Source organism: Triticum aestivum, chromosome 6D (genome assembly GCF_018294505.1).
Source record: "Triticum aestivum cultivar Chinese Spring chromosome 6D, IWGSC CS RefSeq v2.1, whole genome shotgun sequence".
NCBI classification, from domain to species: Eukaryota; Viridiplantae; Streptophyta; class Magnoliopsida; order Poales; family Poaceae; genus Triticum; species Triticum aestivum.
Genome location: NC_057811.1, coordinates 197,615,747 through 197,625,855, shown reverse-complemented (window position 1 = coordinate 197,625,855; position 10,109 = coordinate 197,615,747).

The following is a 10,109-nucleotide window of genomic DNA, read 5'->3' as shown; positions in this document are numbered from 1 at the left end:
CTTGCCACCGTCACTCGGCCGCATACATTGAGATACCTGATTTTTAAATTCGAGTAAATCCAAAGCTCATTTGAAATTCAAGAAACTTGGCATGCTATCATGGAGTGGCGCAACATGTCGTGGTAAAATTTTCGTCCCATTTGGGGCAGGTTTGGGGATAAGCTTCTCAAGAACCAGAGCTTCTCACAAAACATTTCGGTAGGGAACGTGACACCTTTGGGGACTAAATGATACCCGTTGCCTCTTATTGCTTTCAAAACATCTCTAGTGTCAACATAGAACAACAGGAGTGTTGTGTTTCATTTTGGAATTTTTTGGGGTTCGTTTGGATATTTTTATACATTAACTAGGGTTTCTAGGCATTTTATGTGCATAATTCAAATTTGAACTACATGCACAACCTCCAGTGCATATAAATTGGTTGAAAAATCAAATATGTGTCCTTGGTTGCATGCTTAGGTCCTATTAAATGTAACGACCCGACCCGAAATCGGTCAAGTCTCTGTGTAGCTGTACCATCCCAAGACATGCTGGCACACACAGTACATTGATGCAAAGATTCAAAGTTCAATCACACCTGAATTTATTACACGATTCTCATATCGAGTCTTTATTACATCATAATAAATTCGGCCGAAGGCCAACTCATGAGAAAATAAACTAAATAAAGCTGCGGAAGCGTAGACGAAAAGCGAGTCCATCCGACTCCAAAGGGCAATCGCCAAGCGTGGATCGTAGCCTCACTCCTGGTCGGAAAACTCCTCTGCAACATAAGACGTTGCAGCCGTGTAGGTCAGCATTTTGAATATGCTGGCAAGTCATGAAGAGAGAACAACAATAAAGCTACTAATACTATATGCAATTTGGCTGAGGGGCTCTAAGTTTCATAGTTTTGCGAAAAAGCCGGTTTTTCCCTACAACAAGGACTTGTTTGCAATTGCTACAAAATTGTTGGTAGTTATTGAGATGGTTCCGCCAACCAATGTCTCGTTCCCAATTATTAAATAACCCCCTCAATTAATTTATTAAGTTCAGTGTTGAGATATCCGAAATACTCCAATTCCAGAGGCTCATTTGTCCGTAACGGGGGACACGGCTAATCGATTAGGTTGTTACTCTGCAGAGGTTTGTGCGCTTTACCCGCAAGAATCGTTCCCTCATTTAAGTCTTCGCACTGCCTGGTGTTTGAAAACGGGACGAACGATACAGGGTCTTCCGAAGAGTTCCTCTGGGCCACTGCCGGTGCCCATCCAATCCTACCGTTCTTCTACATCTCATAGCACCGTCCGGCCAGAGTCACGCCTAGGGTCAACCAAGCCAGAGCCCATAATGGCTTGCGGCTGCACAGGTAAGCTTCTGGTCAATGGGGTATCCATCGTCTCTTCGTGGCTGGGTGAAGCTTTCCGCAAGATGTCATGGCGCTTCTCCATGCATCCCGGCCATCCGCTGGTTTCTCCAGGGAGCCCGTCAACCGTCCTCCACCCAGTAGTGAATTTTGAAGTCCATCTTGAGCTTGACGTCATGGGGTTGTCATCATCTTGACTCTCACATCTCCCTTATGAATCACTCAACCAACCCCGTCTACGAGCATAGCAAAATAAACTACATCGTCCCGGGCATTGGTAACAAGGGAGAAGGGTTCATCCTACCTCATGATACTACCTAAGAACATAACTTAACAAAATTCTCCTACTGCATGCATGGTGGGGAGGTATAACTCTAATGCAATAAAATCATAAGTATTGTAAAAACATGATCAAATGACTTGCCTGGCTGACGGTCTTCGAAAGCTAGTGACTCGTAATAGCAGGCTTCGCACTCCGGAAATTCTACCGAGTCAAACAATAGCACAAATAAGTATAGCACAATATAACATAACAGCAAGTTGAAGTAAAACACCCACGTACTCAAACCAAAACCAAGGAAAAACTCGGAGAAAACAAATCAAGGTTTTCATCATATCAAGCAACAACTAAGAAATAGTTTTACACAACTGAAACCTTTCTTAAGAGAACCTAAGCATTGGTTTTGCTAACTAACAGAAGGAAAAACATCATACCAACTAGGAGCAAAAAGAATCACATCAAAAGCTATTATAGAACTCCTATTATGCCTAAAACAATGCTAGCAAAGAAAATAAAATTAAAAAAATTTATTCTACTGTAAATAAAAGTTCATCCTCTGTAGCTACAGAAGCTAATCTAAAATAAACTATAACATAACAAAAATAAAATTATTTACTAACTAGAACAGTAGGAAAACAGTAGCTAGCTAAATAAACAAGAAAAACTTGATTTGGACATAAAACTAATTGTTTATTAAATCTAAAATACCAAAACAGTTTCCTACTGCTAGGCATGGTCAAAACTAAGCAGTAGCAAAAAGAATCACTAAAAAATAATAATCCTAACTCGATTTATGGCAGAAAAACTAATCTGTCTAAATCTAATATAAAACTATTTATAATAATTTAAACATGGCTAAACATATTTTCTACAGAAACTACAACAAATTTGCAAACTAAAAAAAAAATTAACTAAAAATAATAAAGCGACTAAAAGAAATAGCAAAAACAAAAACAGAACTATTCTGCTAAAAAAACAGAAACTGAAAAAAACAACTAGCGCTGCTGGGCTATCTAACGCTCAGGCGTAATATAACCTAGAGGTGCCCGCGGCTAAACAGAAAACCGACCGGTTCGATCTAACAAAAAAAAACAACCGTAAGTAAAACCGATCTATTAAATAAAACCGTACCCCTTCGTTGTTTCTAATCTAGGCCATACATGCGAGATCCAACGGTGGAGGGGAGCTCGGGCTTACAGCGTCGGCGGCGACGAACGGAGACGACGGCGGCGGCTCGGGCGTTGGCGGTGCGGCGGCTCCGGTAGTCGGGGAGGTCGGCGAAGACGTCAGGCGAGTGCGGCGGCTCGAGGGGAGGTCGGGGGCGGCCTTGGTGGAGCTCGAGGACGTCGGAGTCGATCGGGGCGAGCTCGGGTGAGCTCCTGCTCCGGCGGGCGGCGGTCGAGCTCGGGGACGACGACTTCGGGGCTCCCTGGGAGAAGAGAGGATGTCAGGGAGATGGGCGTGGAAACGGCGGTTCCGGTGGAGTAGTAGGGAAGGGCAGGGGGTGCTCACCGGCGGCGAAAGTGGCGGTGAACCGAGGTGGCGGCGGCGAGATGCGAACGGAGAGGGCGCGAGCTACGGGCGTTGTTGAGCTTAGGGTTTTAGGGGGATCGAGAGAGGAGAGGCAAAGGTATTTATAGGACATCAACATGGAGGAGGGGGCGGCTTCGGAGCGCGATCCCGTGGAACTCGGAGGCGGCGGCGGCGGCGAACGCGCTCTGGCGCGGCATAGCGTGGGCGAGGGGAAAGAGAGAGGGCGGGCCCCGCGGGTCAGTGAGGGGGAGGGAGAGGGGAGCGAACGGGCGAGCGAGGGCGAGGGGGTTCGGCATCGGGCGCTGGGGCAGGCCGGCTCGGGCGTCGGTGGCCTGCGCCTGGCCCGCTGGTGGGCTGCGCTCGGCGCTGGCTGGGCCGGTTGGCCTGGCTGGCGCCTGGGGCTTTTTCTTTTTTTTTGAATTAGAGAGAAAGAAAAAATATAGAGAAATATATATTATTTTATATAGGACATATATATATATCAAAATTCTCAGGAGAATTAATCCTACAACGTGGACATTTTTCAGAGGTAAAACTCAAACTTAAAAAAAACAATTTTCTGGAAATCCCAAATAAAATTCAAATTCAAATTCAAACTTTTTGGCAATATTTTTCTTCTGACATTTTTGGAGTGTCATGTTTACTCCTCTCATACTTTTGCTCAAGTATTTGTCAGGCATTGTTTGAAATAAATTCAACTGCCAATTTGAATCCAAATTCCAACAAACTCAAAAGCTTCTGAAATAATTCAAATGTCACTCAATTCAAGCAATATGCATAGATGCTTAGCTACAATTGTAAAACATTCCAAATGGGAAATTTGGGATGTTACATTAAAGAAATGGAATGAATTTCAAACACCCTGCCACCGTCACTCGGTCGCAAACATTGAGATACCTGGTTTTAAAATTCTAGTAAATCCAAAACTCGTCTTAAATTCATGACACTTGGTATGCTCTCATTGAGCAGCATCAATATGTCATGGTAAATTTTTTGTCCCATTTGTGGCAGGTTTGGGTATAAGTTTCTCACAAACCAGAGCTTCTCACAACAAGCGTGATGGTTTCAGTAGGGAACATGCCACCTTTCGGGACAAAACGATATCCGTTGCCTCTTATTTATTTCAAAAAAATTCTAGTGTCAACATAGAACAACAGGAGTGCTGTGTTTAAATTTGGAATTTTTTGGGGTTCGTTTGGACATTCTTATACATTAACTCGGTTTCTAGGCATTTTCTATGCATAATTCAAATTTGAACTACATGCACATGCTCAAGTGCATATAAATTGGTTGAAAAATCAAATTTGTGCCCTTGGTTGCATGCTTAGGTCCCATGCAAGAAATGGGAATGAATTCCAAACACCCTGCCACCGTCACTCGACCGCAAATATTGAGATACTTGGTTTCTAAATTCTAGTAAATCCAAAACTCATCTGAAATTTATGAAACTTGGCATGCTAACATGGAGCGGCATCAACATGCCGTGGTAATTTTTTGTCCCATTTGGGGCACGTTTGGGTATAAGCTTCTCACAACCAGAGCTTCTCACACCAAGCGTGATGGTTTCGGTAGGGAACGTGCCACCTTTGGGGATGAAACGATATATCTTGCCTCTTATTGCTTTAAAAATTTTCTAGTGTCAACATAGAACAACAGGAGTGTTGTGTTTAATTTTGGAATTTTTCAGGGTTCGTTTGGACATTTTTATATATTAACTGGGTTTTCTAGGCATTTTATGTGCATAATTCAAATTTGAATTACATGCACATGCTCCAGTGCATATAAATTGGTTTAAAAATCAAATCTATGTCCTTCAGTGCGTGCTTAGGTCCCATGCATGAAATGGGAATGAATTTCAAACACCCTGCCACTGTCACTAGGCCACAAATATTGAGATACTTGGTTTTTAAATTCTAGTAAATCCAAATCTCGTATGAAATTCATGAAACATGGCATGCTATCATGGAGCGGCTTGAACATTCAGTGGTACAAAATTTGTCCCATTTGGGGCAGGTTTGGGTATAAGCTTCTCACAAACCAGAGCTTCTCACAACAAGCGTGATGGTTTCGGTAGGGAACGTGCCACCTTCGGCGATGAAACGATATTTGTTGCCTCTTATTCCTTTAAAGAAAATTCTAGTGTCAACATAGAACAACAGGAGTGTTGTGTTTAGTTTTGGAATTTTTTGGGGTTTGTTCGGACATTTTAATAAATTAACTGGGTTTTCTAGGCATTTTATGTACATAATTCAAATTTGAACTACATGCACAAGCTCTACTGCATATAAATTGGTTGAAAAATCAAATATGTGTCCTTGGTTGCATGCTTAGGTCCCATGCAAGAAATGGGAATGAATGTCGAACACCCTGCCACCGTCACTCGGCCGCAAACATTGAGATACCTGATTTTTAAATTCTAGTAAATCCAAAACTCATCTGAAATTCATGAAACTTGGCATGCTATCATGGAGCGGCATCAACATGCCGTGGTAAAAAATTTGTCCCATTTGTGGCAGGTTTGGGGAAAAGCTTCTCACAAACTAGAGCTTCTCACAACAAGCGCGTTGGTTTCGGTGGGGAACGTCACACCTTTGGGGACTAAACGATATCCGTTGCCTCTTATTGCTTTCAAAAAATTTCTAGTGTCAACATAGAACAACAGGAGTGTTGTGTTTAATTTTGGAATTTTTCGGGGTTCGTTTGGACATTTTTATACATTAACTGGGTTTTCTAGGAATTTTCTGTTCATAATTTGTGACACCCAAAAATTTTATTTGGTTTCTTTTTTCAAAACTTTTATTTGATTTGAGGGATGTTATTTAAAATTTCCTTCTAAAGAACTCTCCCTCTCAAAAAATTTCTTTTATGACAAGTGTTTTGTTTGGATTCACCCAAGACTTGATTTTTGGTCTTGGAGGTTTTTCCATCTTATATGGACTCAACACCAAATGTTTTTCATCTGGGAAATTAAGCTTTTGAAAATCATTTTAAATAGCCCTATGGCATTTGGAGTGATCTTTTCCCCTTTTCTAAATCTCCTCTTGCCATGACCTAAGTGGAAATCCCCTCCCAAAAGCCATCCCCCATCTTTGTGTCAAGATATACTTCAAATCCAGCAAGTTGAACCTCCCCATGATTTTTCTTCCATTCATTTCTTATCAAAAATATTTTCTGCCTTCTATTTTGATCCTTGGAGGTTTACAAAGGAACTACCATTTCTACTTTGAGTTTGGCCTCCAAACAAATTTCCCTGGCTAGTCCTTAGAGCCCTCAACCTAGATCCATGAAGATCCACTGGTCTCCAGTTCAAATATTTCAAATTGTACTTGCTGCAAGTTTGGATCTTATTTGCCAAATTTGATGAAATTCAATTGTTTTCTCCTCCTAAAAATCTGAGAAAATTCACGCAGCCTCCCGATGCCTTGAGAGGTCACCTCACCAAGCCCCAGCTCCAGAATTTTTTTTCTTCATGCCAAATCATTTCGTCGAACACCTGAAGGGCACTGTTTCTGTCAAGTTCAGAAGTTCAGTAAACAGTTTCAGAGCTACTGTCATTTTCTTCAGAACCTTTCCTCGATCTCGCCAGTACCACGGTGGCGCCTTGCTCCCTGTTCCCTCCTTCTTATCCCTGCGCCGCACGATCGCCTGGAGGCTTGCGGGCGTTGGCGACGAGCAGGAGGAGGTGCGCCACCCCGTGAGCGACGGCAGCAGCGGCCTTTGCGGCTCCCAGAGAGGCGCAGCATTGGACGGCGCCGTCCAGCGCCGCCCAATCCACTCACCCGTGCACGCTGCCGTCCATCGTCGTGAACTGCTAGGCGCAGAGCGCGCTCCCTGCCGCCGCCGTGCCCGTACGGCCGCCCCGTCGAGGATCGGCGCATTACGCCTAGCCCGACCGAGGTTTAGCGGTGGAACGGCACCAGTGATCCTCCCTGATGGTGCCTAGCCCCCTAAACCCCCTGCCCAACCTCTGCCTCGCCGTAATCGCTCGCCGGAGCTATCCCGTTCACGGCCACCCCCTCGGATCGCCTATAAAAGGAGGCCTCGAGCTCGAACTCGAACCCGCACCACCTCCACACACTACCAGTGCCATGCCAAGCCACTGGGCAGCCCCCGAGGGAGTCTTCTTCCCCAACTCCGGCCGCCTCGACCCGCTTCGGGACCCAGCTCGATTCACCCCCGTGCGTGCACCCCTACCTCTCAGCTCATGCCAGTAGTCTCCTCTTGCATCCACTCTTCTGACCCGCTCATCAATTTGGAGTTTGCAGCACCCACCGGAGTACTCCACCATCATCCGAACCACCGTCCGCCGAAGAAAGTGTCGCCGTCGACGTGGTGCTCTCCGACGACCAAGTCCACCACCCACCGACGCGGAAGAACAACCTGAACCTCTTGGTACCCTCCGATCTCTCTGCCTCGCCGTGATTCAACGCCGGTGACCACCGCAGCCTTCGGGCGCCGGCGAGCTCCGTTGGGAGTTTTAAACCTGACGGGTGGGACCCCCCCGTCAGCCTCTCTTCTTTTCTCCCTCGAACCGTTTTTTGAAAGCGCCTTCAGACAAAATGCGTTTTCTCTTTGGGCTGGCGCATTTCATTCCGAACCGTTTTCTGCTCTCTCAAACAAGTCCCTGGATCTTTTCTGTTTCATCACAGATTAGTCCTTGGACTAAAACCCTTAAATCTTTTTAATAAAAGATGCTTTTTGATTGATTCTTTTTCTGTCAGTCTTGGATTTTTGTCTAGTTTTTTATAGTATTTATTTGGAAAAATTTTGGAAAATTTTTTATGCACGCAACGATTTTCACGTTAGTATACGGTTTCGTTACACCGTAGGTTCTGGAGCCGCGAACTTCGCCGAGCTAGACTCCGACTTCTCCGAACCAGGCAAGCATGTTTGAACCTTTGATATGATAGGTGTTTTGCATGTTTGCTTGAATGGTTTGTGCATGGCATATGAGCATCGGTGAGTACTACGTTGCATGCAAGGCAACTGACCGTGTGTTTCGAAGTTACTGTGATCTTTGATGAGAGATGACCTGATCATGTGGTGACATGAAAGGTAGTAAGATGGTATTGTTGTAGCATGCCAGTCTTACGTCATCCGATAAACTCCGACGTTAACGTGGACTGAGCCACGTTACCGTTCTTCCCCTTTCGTGCTGCCACATGTTTTCTGCAAAGAATACGGTTTAGTAAGTTGCTAACCTCTTTCCTTGTACACACCAAATAGAGGGGCCGGGATGAGGGTTCCATGGCCCTGGATTAAAGCCAGTCATCCGGTCAGGGGGCATGGGTGTTTCCGGTTGGGACCGAGAGGGGGGCACCCCTTAGAGCGCGCGGTATAAATTTGATCCCATGCTACGCGAGGTTGTAGCCTCCCCGTCTCAAGGTTTTTCTTGAACGTTGCCGAGGGTGATTCCTGGCATCGGAATGTTGAATGGGTGTGTACTGGTTAGATGTGTTTCTCCTAAAACACCGTAAACGGAACTAGTCCCTTGTGACTACTGAAATCCGTTGGCTGTGGTTAAGAGTACAAACTCTGCAGAGTCAAATCCTTCCGAGTCATCGTGTCCATGGTCAAAGACGGTGGCCAGCATATCCATATCCATGTCAGTCCCTATGTCAGTCTCCATGGTAAATCCCCGGTGAACAAGTTCGAGTGGTAAACCCTGTTAAATCGTTATTCCTATGGATGGACTAACCTTTTATTTATTTCGTACCTGAATATCCCCGTGAAGTGATTTAATTTCATGAGCTATTGGAATATTAAGTCATGAAATATAAGCCCTTTATGTGATGTCGCTCAGACGTCCGACTGTGGCACTCTTGTCATTTACTTTCGATATAAGCCCTTTATGTGATGTCGCTCAGACATCCGACTGTGGCACTCTTGTCATTTACTTTCGATATAAGCCCTTTATGTGATGTCGCTCAGACGTCCGACTGTGGCACGCTCGTTGTTTACTTTTGATATAAGCCCTTTTCGTGATGTCGCTCAGACGTCCGACTGTGGCACGCACTGTCATTTTTTTATTCCATTATAAGCCCTTTATGTGGTGTCGCCTTGACACCCGACTACGGCATTATTATCTCATTTGTATCCTTTCGAGGAGTCATTCAGACACTCGATTGGCCTTCAGTATTACCTTGGGATTTCGGGAGGACTACCGCTCGACTTCCCTTTTATTTCCCATGCTTGGCTATCTCATTGTCTGAGTGCGCTCTATCATTCTGTTCATATGCATCATGTTTACATTTGTTATATCTTATGTCCGAACTGTCTTGCGAGTACTTTCATAGTACTCACCTGCCTTGTTGATTTGGCCAGATGTTGACGAAGGCGATCTCCTGGATGAAGAGTTTGATAGTGAGTCCGACGCCTAGAGGAGTCCCAGTCAGTCCCGTGCGATCCTGGATATTGGTCACTTGTATTATATACGCTTCCGCCACCCGCAATAAGTATTCTCGAGCCTCACTCCGACGCTCGAAGAGTGGTTAGTTTCAGGAGTCATGTCACCCACTTCACTGTGACATATCCACCACTGCTTTCATTGTGAGTCAGTAGTTAGGCCACCCTATCCGCCTTTATTTATTATCGGCGTGCTTGTAATAAATTGTTAAGCAGTCTCCGCTCAACCTTGTATTATATTTAGTACTCCTGGTTTTTTTCTTCTGTGATCAAGAAATTGTCCACCAGTGAGAAGGATTCTTCTCTACTGGTCCATAAAAGGGATCGGTTTCTCAATAAATATTTTTATTGAAAAACCGGTCGTGACAAGCTTGGTATCAGAGCCAGGTTGACTGTAGGAAGCCACTAGGTGCGATCGCTAATTGGTTATTAGCGTCTTTAGTGTTTTTTCAGCATTTTGCAAATGTAGCTATTTTCTGTTGGTCATCATAAATTTATGATTTGACTACTCAGAATTTTTGCCTACTTTTGTAGATGGCTGGCAGC